General features: G+C 50.9%; 1 long non-coding RNA gene across 1 annotated transcript; it reads left to right on the forward strand.

Annotated features, from left to right (window-relative positions):
- The first annotated feature begins 2,930 nt into the window (after positions 1-2,930).
- On the forward strand, positions 2,931-6,962 carry LOC114207271 (uncharacterized). The gene is made up of 3 exons (XR_003608820.1): positions 2,931-3,033; positions 3,266-3,388; positions 5,098-6,962. It is a non-coding gene; the product is annotated as an uncharacterized LOC114207271 (long non-coding RNA).
- Positions 6,963-7,827: the final 865 nt, after the last annotated feature.

A 7,827-nucleotide genomic window follows, 5' to 3' on the forward strand; every position in this document is an offset into this window, starting at 1 on the left:
TTTCCTCACATGCAAATTGAGGTTAATGCCCTCTGTGTAGAAAAAAGTTTGCAAAGATTCAGCGAGAAGATACTTGGCTTCTCTGACCCTATATTCTATCATTGCCTGTCTTGCCCACTCCTTGATAGTCCTTAAATATTCCAGGCAGGCTTCTGCCTCAGGGCCATTATACTTTCTGTTCCGTCTACCTCGGATGCCCTTCCCTCAGTTAGCCACATGCTTTTCTTTGTCACTTGGCTCAGATGACCTCAGTCCTTTGTCAGAGAGTCCCTGATCATTCTCTCCTGCCACCAGCATTTTCTATCCCAGTATCCACTTTTATTTTTCTTCATAGTACTTACTCTCTGAAATACCAGGTTTTACTTCCTTATTTCTCTATTCGCTTCCCCTCAGCCCACCATGAGAGCAAGGACTTTCTCCTTACTTCGCTACTGTATCCCCAGGATGTGAGACAAAAAAGTGCCTAGCGAGTAGTAGGTGCTCAGTAAATATCTGGTGAATGAATACCTCTGTGTGAAATAAAGTAGACAATTCACCCAGAAAATGCAAGCCATCTTGCATTCTATGAATCTTCTTTTTGGAGAGAAGCAGAAGAGAATGGGCCCTTCGCCATCAAGTCCACTGAGCCTGTTCTTGGAGAGCAGCTAAGTGCCATGGGGTGTGCATGTTTGAAGAGACGGCACCCCGAGAGACAAGGAGATGCCCAGAGAGAGAGAGCAAGGGGATGGAATCATGGGGCAGAGAGAGTCACAGAGAGGGAGATAGAGCTAGGGAGACCCCAAGCAAGAGAAAAACCAGAGCGACGGAGCAGAGATGAAGAGGGAGCAGAGGAAGGGAGGGGAAATCACACGTGGGAGCAGCAGGAGACTGAGCTGGGAGGGCTCTCCCTCTCACCATCCCTCGTCCATCCATCCAGAGCCTGTCTTGCACCTGAGTGCAGGGAGAGCTTTGCATCATCACCCTTGGTGCTTGGGGAGCCAAACTCTGTCCTATTTACTCAACTCTCCTGGTCAGGTCTGAGCTCCTTTGTGAGCACAGCATCCTTGAGTGCTCCCCCAGAGGCTGGGAGTCCTGGCAGTATCAGGCTAGGGACAAGCTAATTAATATTGGAAAGGTCTTAGTGGCTTCTGCTAATTGCCATGGCCTCTGAAGGTCTTAGTGTGCTGTCACCTCTCCCCAGCCCGAGCTCCCAGGGGCCACATCCTCCTCCAAGCGGAGGTCAGTGAACACCAAAGTGAAAGGTTCACCACATCTTTGCATCAGGTCTGGAAGTCATGACAAAGAGCAGGCAAGAATAGGGACTTCCCTCTGGTGCCCAAATAGCCCTTGAGCATGGAATCCCTACACGCATAAGCCCATATCAACCTCACAGCTGTCCTGCAAGGGAGGTGCTTCTTCGAACTCCTCTTGAAACTGGGGAAACCGAGGCTCCCACGAGCAACACGTTCAGAGGATGCCACAGGCAGCTGCAAAAACCAGAATCGGGGTTGAGGTTGATCTGATCTCAAATGCCCACACCTGCCACTACCCAACACTGTCCTCAGGACAGAACTCTGAAGCGGGATGCTGCATTTGATCTACAGGCCCAACCATCCCTTTACTGAAACTCATGAGGCCAGATGTATTTCAGAAATCAGAATTTGGTATATTTTAGGAAGTTAATATGTCTCATATATATTCATATTAACTATATATGTTAACATATTAACATATATATTTGTATACCATGTAACGTACCCCTTAGGATTCCGGGGCAGCACCTCGTGATAGAACACATTAATGTTTCTGCAGCAAAATGTATGACTAGTCACACTACCTGGGAAAAAGAAAGACTATAAGCAGCCTTATATTCATTCTGTCAGGTCAGGTCAGGTTTTTGCCACCTGATAAATAATGAAAATGATTTCTGGTTTATAAGGCTTTTTTGGAATTGTGACTATAACATTATGGGCTGGTACAGTCTAGGAGGCAGGAGAAAGTATTTCTTTTTTTTTCCCTACATGACAGATGGCACGCATGGCAACCTGAAGACCATACACAGTTTCAGTCTATCAACGAAATGTCATTTGGAAGTAGAACACACGTGCAGAGCAGAGAAGTTTCTCTAACAGAGCAGTGGAAGTCAGGCTGCCATCAGCCTGGCCGGGTTCGGGTGATACTCTCGTGGGCACATCACCCAACCTTAAGGTGCATGGGGATTCACCTTGACCTCCTCCCAGAGACACAGCTTGGACCCAACAAGGGTCCAAGCACAGGGTCTGAGGCTCAGTAAATGTTCTGCACATGGTGCCTCTGACTGTCATAACCTGGAAGAGCCTAGGGACACTCAAACCAAATCTCTATTAAATGAGTAGCTGCCTGTACCCTGGGCATTCAGTGAATGGTCATCCATTTCTCCAAGCCTTTCTCCAATCAGGGTCTTGGCCACACGGTGCATTTAATTTGGAGCGGTTTGCAGATGTGCATGGCTGTCTATCATCAAGACTTATGTACCACCCTTGTTACAAACATGGAGGGTGGAGTGAGGCAGAGATCACAAGGACATGGTGCTTTTTCTGAGTCTTTAATTCAGAGCATCCTCTCCAAATTCCGGAAGAATCTGTTACCCGACGCAAGGCAGCTTACAAGAAAGGAGTAAGCGCCTCCCCATATTTAGACCAGCGATCTTACCGCAGGTCTGCGCTCGCGTGGGAGACAGGCTATTTTGTCAAAGCCCCAAGAAAACTTCTTCCTCCTCTCTGATACAGTTGCTACTTCCTTTACAGTGTGAAGAGCAGAGGTGTGGCTCCCATCCCCCCCGGCCATGTGGCCAAGGTGAAGAGCAAAGAAATAGGCTGGGTTTTCGCAGAGGAATACCAAGGCTGTGATTACGTAACCAGGCGCGCTGCACACCGGTTCCTGCTCGCAGGCGGGTGGGAACGAAGGCCATCCCAGAGCATCGAAGCAGGGCTCTGCCTTCTGTGAGTCTGAGTCCAGCTGCTGGAAGCCAAACTTCCTGCAGAGTGAGAACCCAGTAGCCCTTTCTGAGATGGGGTGAGTGTGGAGTCTCCCTGTAGAATCCCTGCTCAGAAAGGATTTGCTGTCTTAGTTTGCTCATCTGTAAAGTGGGCTACATCACAGAGCCTTGACGATGTCAGGAACTCAGGCATGGAAGGAATCTAACTTATAACAATGGGACTAATGAACGGACAGTTCCTGAGTGCTCACGATGTTACAACCCTTTCCCACTGTGGCATCGATTACTTTTACCTTCTTGTACCAACAGGGAGACTGGGACACGGCGTCTTGAAGAAGTGGTTTGCCCAAGATCATAGGAGTAGCAAGTGGTGGAAGTAAGGCCAAGTCTCAGGGCTGTCTGACTCTACACTCACATTAATTCCCTTCACCGGTGAGTTTTAAAAACTAAAGCAACGACAAATAAGCCAATCACTGATACCTAGTAAGAGCATCAAGAAAATAGCTATTCTTCAGATCGAAATGTTCAGCTTTGCAAAGAGTGGTATAGGTAAATATTAGATGTTCATATTTATTTAAAGCAGGCATAGTTTCCAGCCCAAGGTAGACAATCAAGAAATAATTGTCGGCTTGGTGTGCATCCGGATCGAAACCTTTCTGGTGGGCAGTGGAGGCCTGAAGTGCAAAAACAGACATGCCCTGAGCCAAGACAGGCAGCATAGCCCCACAGCATCTCCGATTCTCCATCCGGTGTATCCCTGGGGCCTGGAGGGGAGAAGGCTGACCTCTGAGACCTTGCAGAATGGGCACCTGTGTCTTTAACAGAGTCGCTGGCTCCTGCCTTTCCAGGGCTGCCCCCTCAGGCCCAGGCAGCCTGTTTTGCACAGCCTCTGAAGCCAGGCTGGTTGCTGCCCTGGGAGTCTCTTGGCCACAGGTGAGGTTCCACGGCCCCAGCAATGCCCAGGGGGCCAATCAGGCTGGGCCTGCATGAGGTAAGACGGAGAGTCGCCCCGTGTGCCCTGGGCTCTCTTGGAAATCTCAACAGATCAATGTCACCGTGGCTTTTAATTACCCCTCCTAGGCCTCATCATTATTTCATGGCCTCTAATACGCCCAGCGGGCAGCCCTGGGCCCAGAGATAAACAGCCACCCAGCATGACCCGGCCTCCGTAGTGGTGCCCACCCTGGCCTCCAGCCCTGGGGACGGTGGCCTGACAAGGTCCTGGCCCTGCTTAGTGCTGATCCCGTTGACACTTAGAGTATCTTGGATTAGGCCTGCTTTCTGATGCACTGGTCACTGAGGGCCTACTGTGTGCCAGGCGTTGGACTCGAGCCTAGAGGTAGGGCGGTGGGTCCCCCAGGGCTGCTCCAGATGCCTTGCCTGCATGGGTGCCTTGAGCCACCACCAACTGTCCCTCCATGCTCACAGCCATTCTCCTAGAGCAGCGTTCTCAGCCTGGGATGATTCTGCCCCTAAGGGACATTTGACAATGCCTAGAGACTCTTCCATTGCCACAACTGGGGGAGTGAAGCTACGGGCATCTATCTAGTGGGTGGAGGCTGGGGATGCTGCTAAAATCCTACAGTGTGCAGGACAGCCCCACAGCAGAGAACGATCGAGCCCTGACGGTCAGCAGAGCCCAGGACAGGAATACTGGCCTGGAGGTAACAGATGAGCCCCTAACCCCAGGGCCACTGAAGTCTACTTGTGCCACCAGTGACCTCCTAGGCCACTCCTGCCTCAGATTTATTCTTCATTGAGAGAAACCCCTCATGGCTCGCCTACTCCACACCTGTCACTGCCCCACCAGAGCTTACCTCCTGCTTGGCCTAGCCCCTTCCCGTGAACGCCCACCCTGGTTTGCTTCACCAGCTGACACCTGTTCATCTTAGAGTCCCCGCACGTCTTTAAGCCTGCCAGCATGCACACCTAGCTCAGCGATCAGCTCTCTGCTCCAAGCACCCCCCAGCGCCTCCTCCCCCCGCTCCCACCTCCACCTCCACGCCGGCAAACCAACAGCTCATGTGTTTAATCCCATGCGTGGTTATGACCATGGTTGACATTCTGGGACTTGGGAATGGTTTTCATCTTTAAATCAATAGGGTGTCAACACTGTGAGAGGGTCTCTCTGTCTCCTGAAGGTGCTGGTGTGCTTCTTGGCATAAGCAAGGACTCCGTGGCACTGGGGACACAGGTACATTCAGCAGCCGGCCTGCTCCATCCCCCTGGGCCCACAGAGCCATGTGTCCAGATCCATGGTCGGGATCAGTAGTTGCTCAAGAAATACCCGTTGTGTGGATGTGTGGACAAGCCCGTCCTGTGGTCTGTGATGGGAAAGAAGAATTCAGACTGGCGGGTGTGGGGGTGTCTCCTAGAAGGTGGGGACACTGGCTTCTCATTCTTCATCCCTGGCTCCTGCCACAAGCTGGCTTCATGGACACTCGCTGAGCTCTGCCACCACGTGCTGCCAAGCGTTGCCCTCAAAGATCACATTCTCATCTCAGGAGGTCGACCAGAAACCCTGACGCCCAGAACTCTCACTGAAAGGCTTAACCAAAATGATCCTGGAAAACTTACCTAACGCCCAGAACTCTCACTGAAAGGCTTAACCAAAATGATCCTGGAAAACTTACCTAAGGAACACAATTCTTATTTTTCTCTAAAAGAGAAGGAAAGGGGCTATAAGTGATTGGCCCAAGTTCTCCAGCTAAGAAGCGACAGAATCAGGGATCTCTGATAATGTGGGAAAACTCATCCAAACCTGCCCCTCAGCCACCAGCCCCTCTGTTTGCACGGAAGCCAATTCAGTGTGTTTTAATAACGCACCATTCTGCTCAGGGCCAGGCCAGGGCCAGGACACCAAGGAACCAGGCCTGGACCCTGCCTGATGTCACGTGTGTCAGCTCCCCAGTCGTCGAGGGCTGGCCTGAACCCCCGACAGGCCATGGCCCAGGAGGGAGCCAGGATGGCCCTGCCTGGGGTGCCCCTATGCAGTCATCTCCCCAGGTGTCTCCCAAAGGTGAGAGGCTGGAAGTCCTGCAGAACAGCCCAAGGGCCTCCATCATCCACAACTTCTTGTGTAATTTTGTTATGGTGTGAATTAACGGGTGGATACTTGGACATCTCACTTTAGTGCCTGGACCTCGAGCACGTGGACTTCAGAGTGTGTCCCCCTGTTCTCTACATTCCATCTGCTGCACAAAGTCCAGAGTCTTCCATGGGGACTTTATATCACCTGGCCCACCCCTCAAGGCCCCTCGCAGGCCCCTGCACCTTGGTGGGGGGACCCACAGATCCGTCATTTGGGGTGAATCATTTATTCCATTGAGCTCCATGATCTTACATCAGCGAGATGGGGAAAATAAAGGAGGCACCCCTGGATGCTGCTGGGAGGGGACCAGGCCTGGCACCCGAGAGGCACGGCGCGCAGTGCCAGGACCACGGCCGGCTCAGAATCTGCGGAGCACAGCGGCTCTTCCTGCTTCCACACATTTGCACCCACGTTTCCTGCTGGCTACGGTTTGTCCAGCACGGAAGGCAGAGGTGGCCGGGAAGAATGTCTCAGGGCTTCTCTGTCCCAATCCAGAGTTCCAGTGGGCTCGAAGCACAGTAGGAGAGATTCGAGCCAAATTCCAGGCAGGTTTTCCTCCTGGGGGCTGCTGCTTGGGATCAACCTTGCAGCCCCCCGACCACACAACAAACCCTGCTGACCGTGGCAGACAGTTCCAGAAGCGTTGTGTTAGACCTTTTCCAAGTGTCCTAATTACCAGCTTATCTTCTCATGTAATCCCCAAGTCAGAGGGAATCTCTCCCCTGTGGGATTTCTCTCGCGAATTTTAAGACTGGGGCTGTCTCTGAACATGATCATCACTGAGTTGTTATTCCTTCTGGTTTCCGAATGGAAGCTGAAGCCCTGACATTTTTATCTGGTCAGTAAGATAATTAGTTAGTCAGCTGATCCTTGATTAGTCAGATTTTGAAATAGGGGGAAAAATAATTTGTACATATTTAGGAAAGATTTTGTATATAAACAGCTGGCTACAAAATCAACTTTAAAATATTTGGGTTTACCTAAGGCTAATATTATTTCAGGAAGATATCTGGAAAATTTGAAAAAAAAAAGTAGGAGTTTGGATGTTAACCAAGTGTATTTTTATTAAGTTTTCCTCCTTCCTCCTTCCTTCCTTCCTTCCTTCTTCCTTCCTTCCTTCCTTCCTTCCTTCCCTCCTTCCTTCCTTCCTTCTTCCTTCCTTCCCTCCTTCCTTCCTTCCCTCCTTCCTTCCTTCCTTCCTTCCTTCCTTCCTTCCTTCTTCCTTCCTTCCTTCCTTCCTTCCGTCCGTCCTTCCTTCCTTCCTTCCTTCCTTCCTTCTTCCTTCCTTCCTTCCCTCCTTCCTTCCTTCCTTCCTTCCTTCCTTCTTCCTTCCTTCCTTCCTTCCTTCCTTCCTTCTTCCTTCCTTCCTTCCTTCCTTCCTTCCTTCCTTCCTTCCGTCCTTCCCTCCTTCCTTCCTTCCTTCCTTCCTTCCTTCTTCCTTCCTTCCTTCCTTCCTTCCTTCCGTCCTTCCCTCCTTCCCTCCTTCCTTCCTTCCTTCCTTCCTTCCTTCCGTCCTTCCCTCCTTCCTTCCTTCCTTCCTTCCTTCCTTCCTTCTGTCCTTCCCTCCTTCCTTCCGTCCTTCCTTCCTTCCTTCCTTCCTTCCGTCCTTCCTTCCTTCCTTCCTTCTGTCCTTCCCTCCCTCCCTCCCTCCCTCTTTCCTTCCCTCCATCCCACCTTCCTGTATTCTATGTCAGAACTTTGTATGACAGGGGAGAAAGGATTCATATTTGTTGAGGGTTTACACAAGGGTTTCTGCCAGGAACTTTATGTGTTATCAAAT

This window comes from Eumetopias jubatus, unplaced genomic scaffold (genome assembly GCF_037043125.1).
Source record: "Eumetopias jubatus isolate StellerSeaLion01/CBP00866 unplaced genomic scaffold, mEumJub1_p1.0 scaffold_7, whole genome shotgun sequence".
NCBI lineage: Eukaryota > Metazoa > Chordata > Mammalia > Carnivora > Otariidae > Eumetopias > Eumetopias jubatus.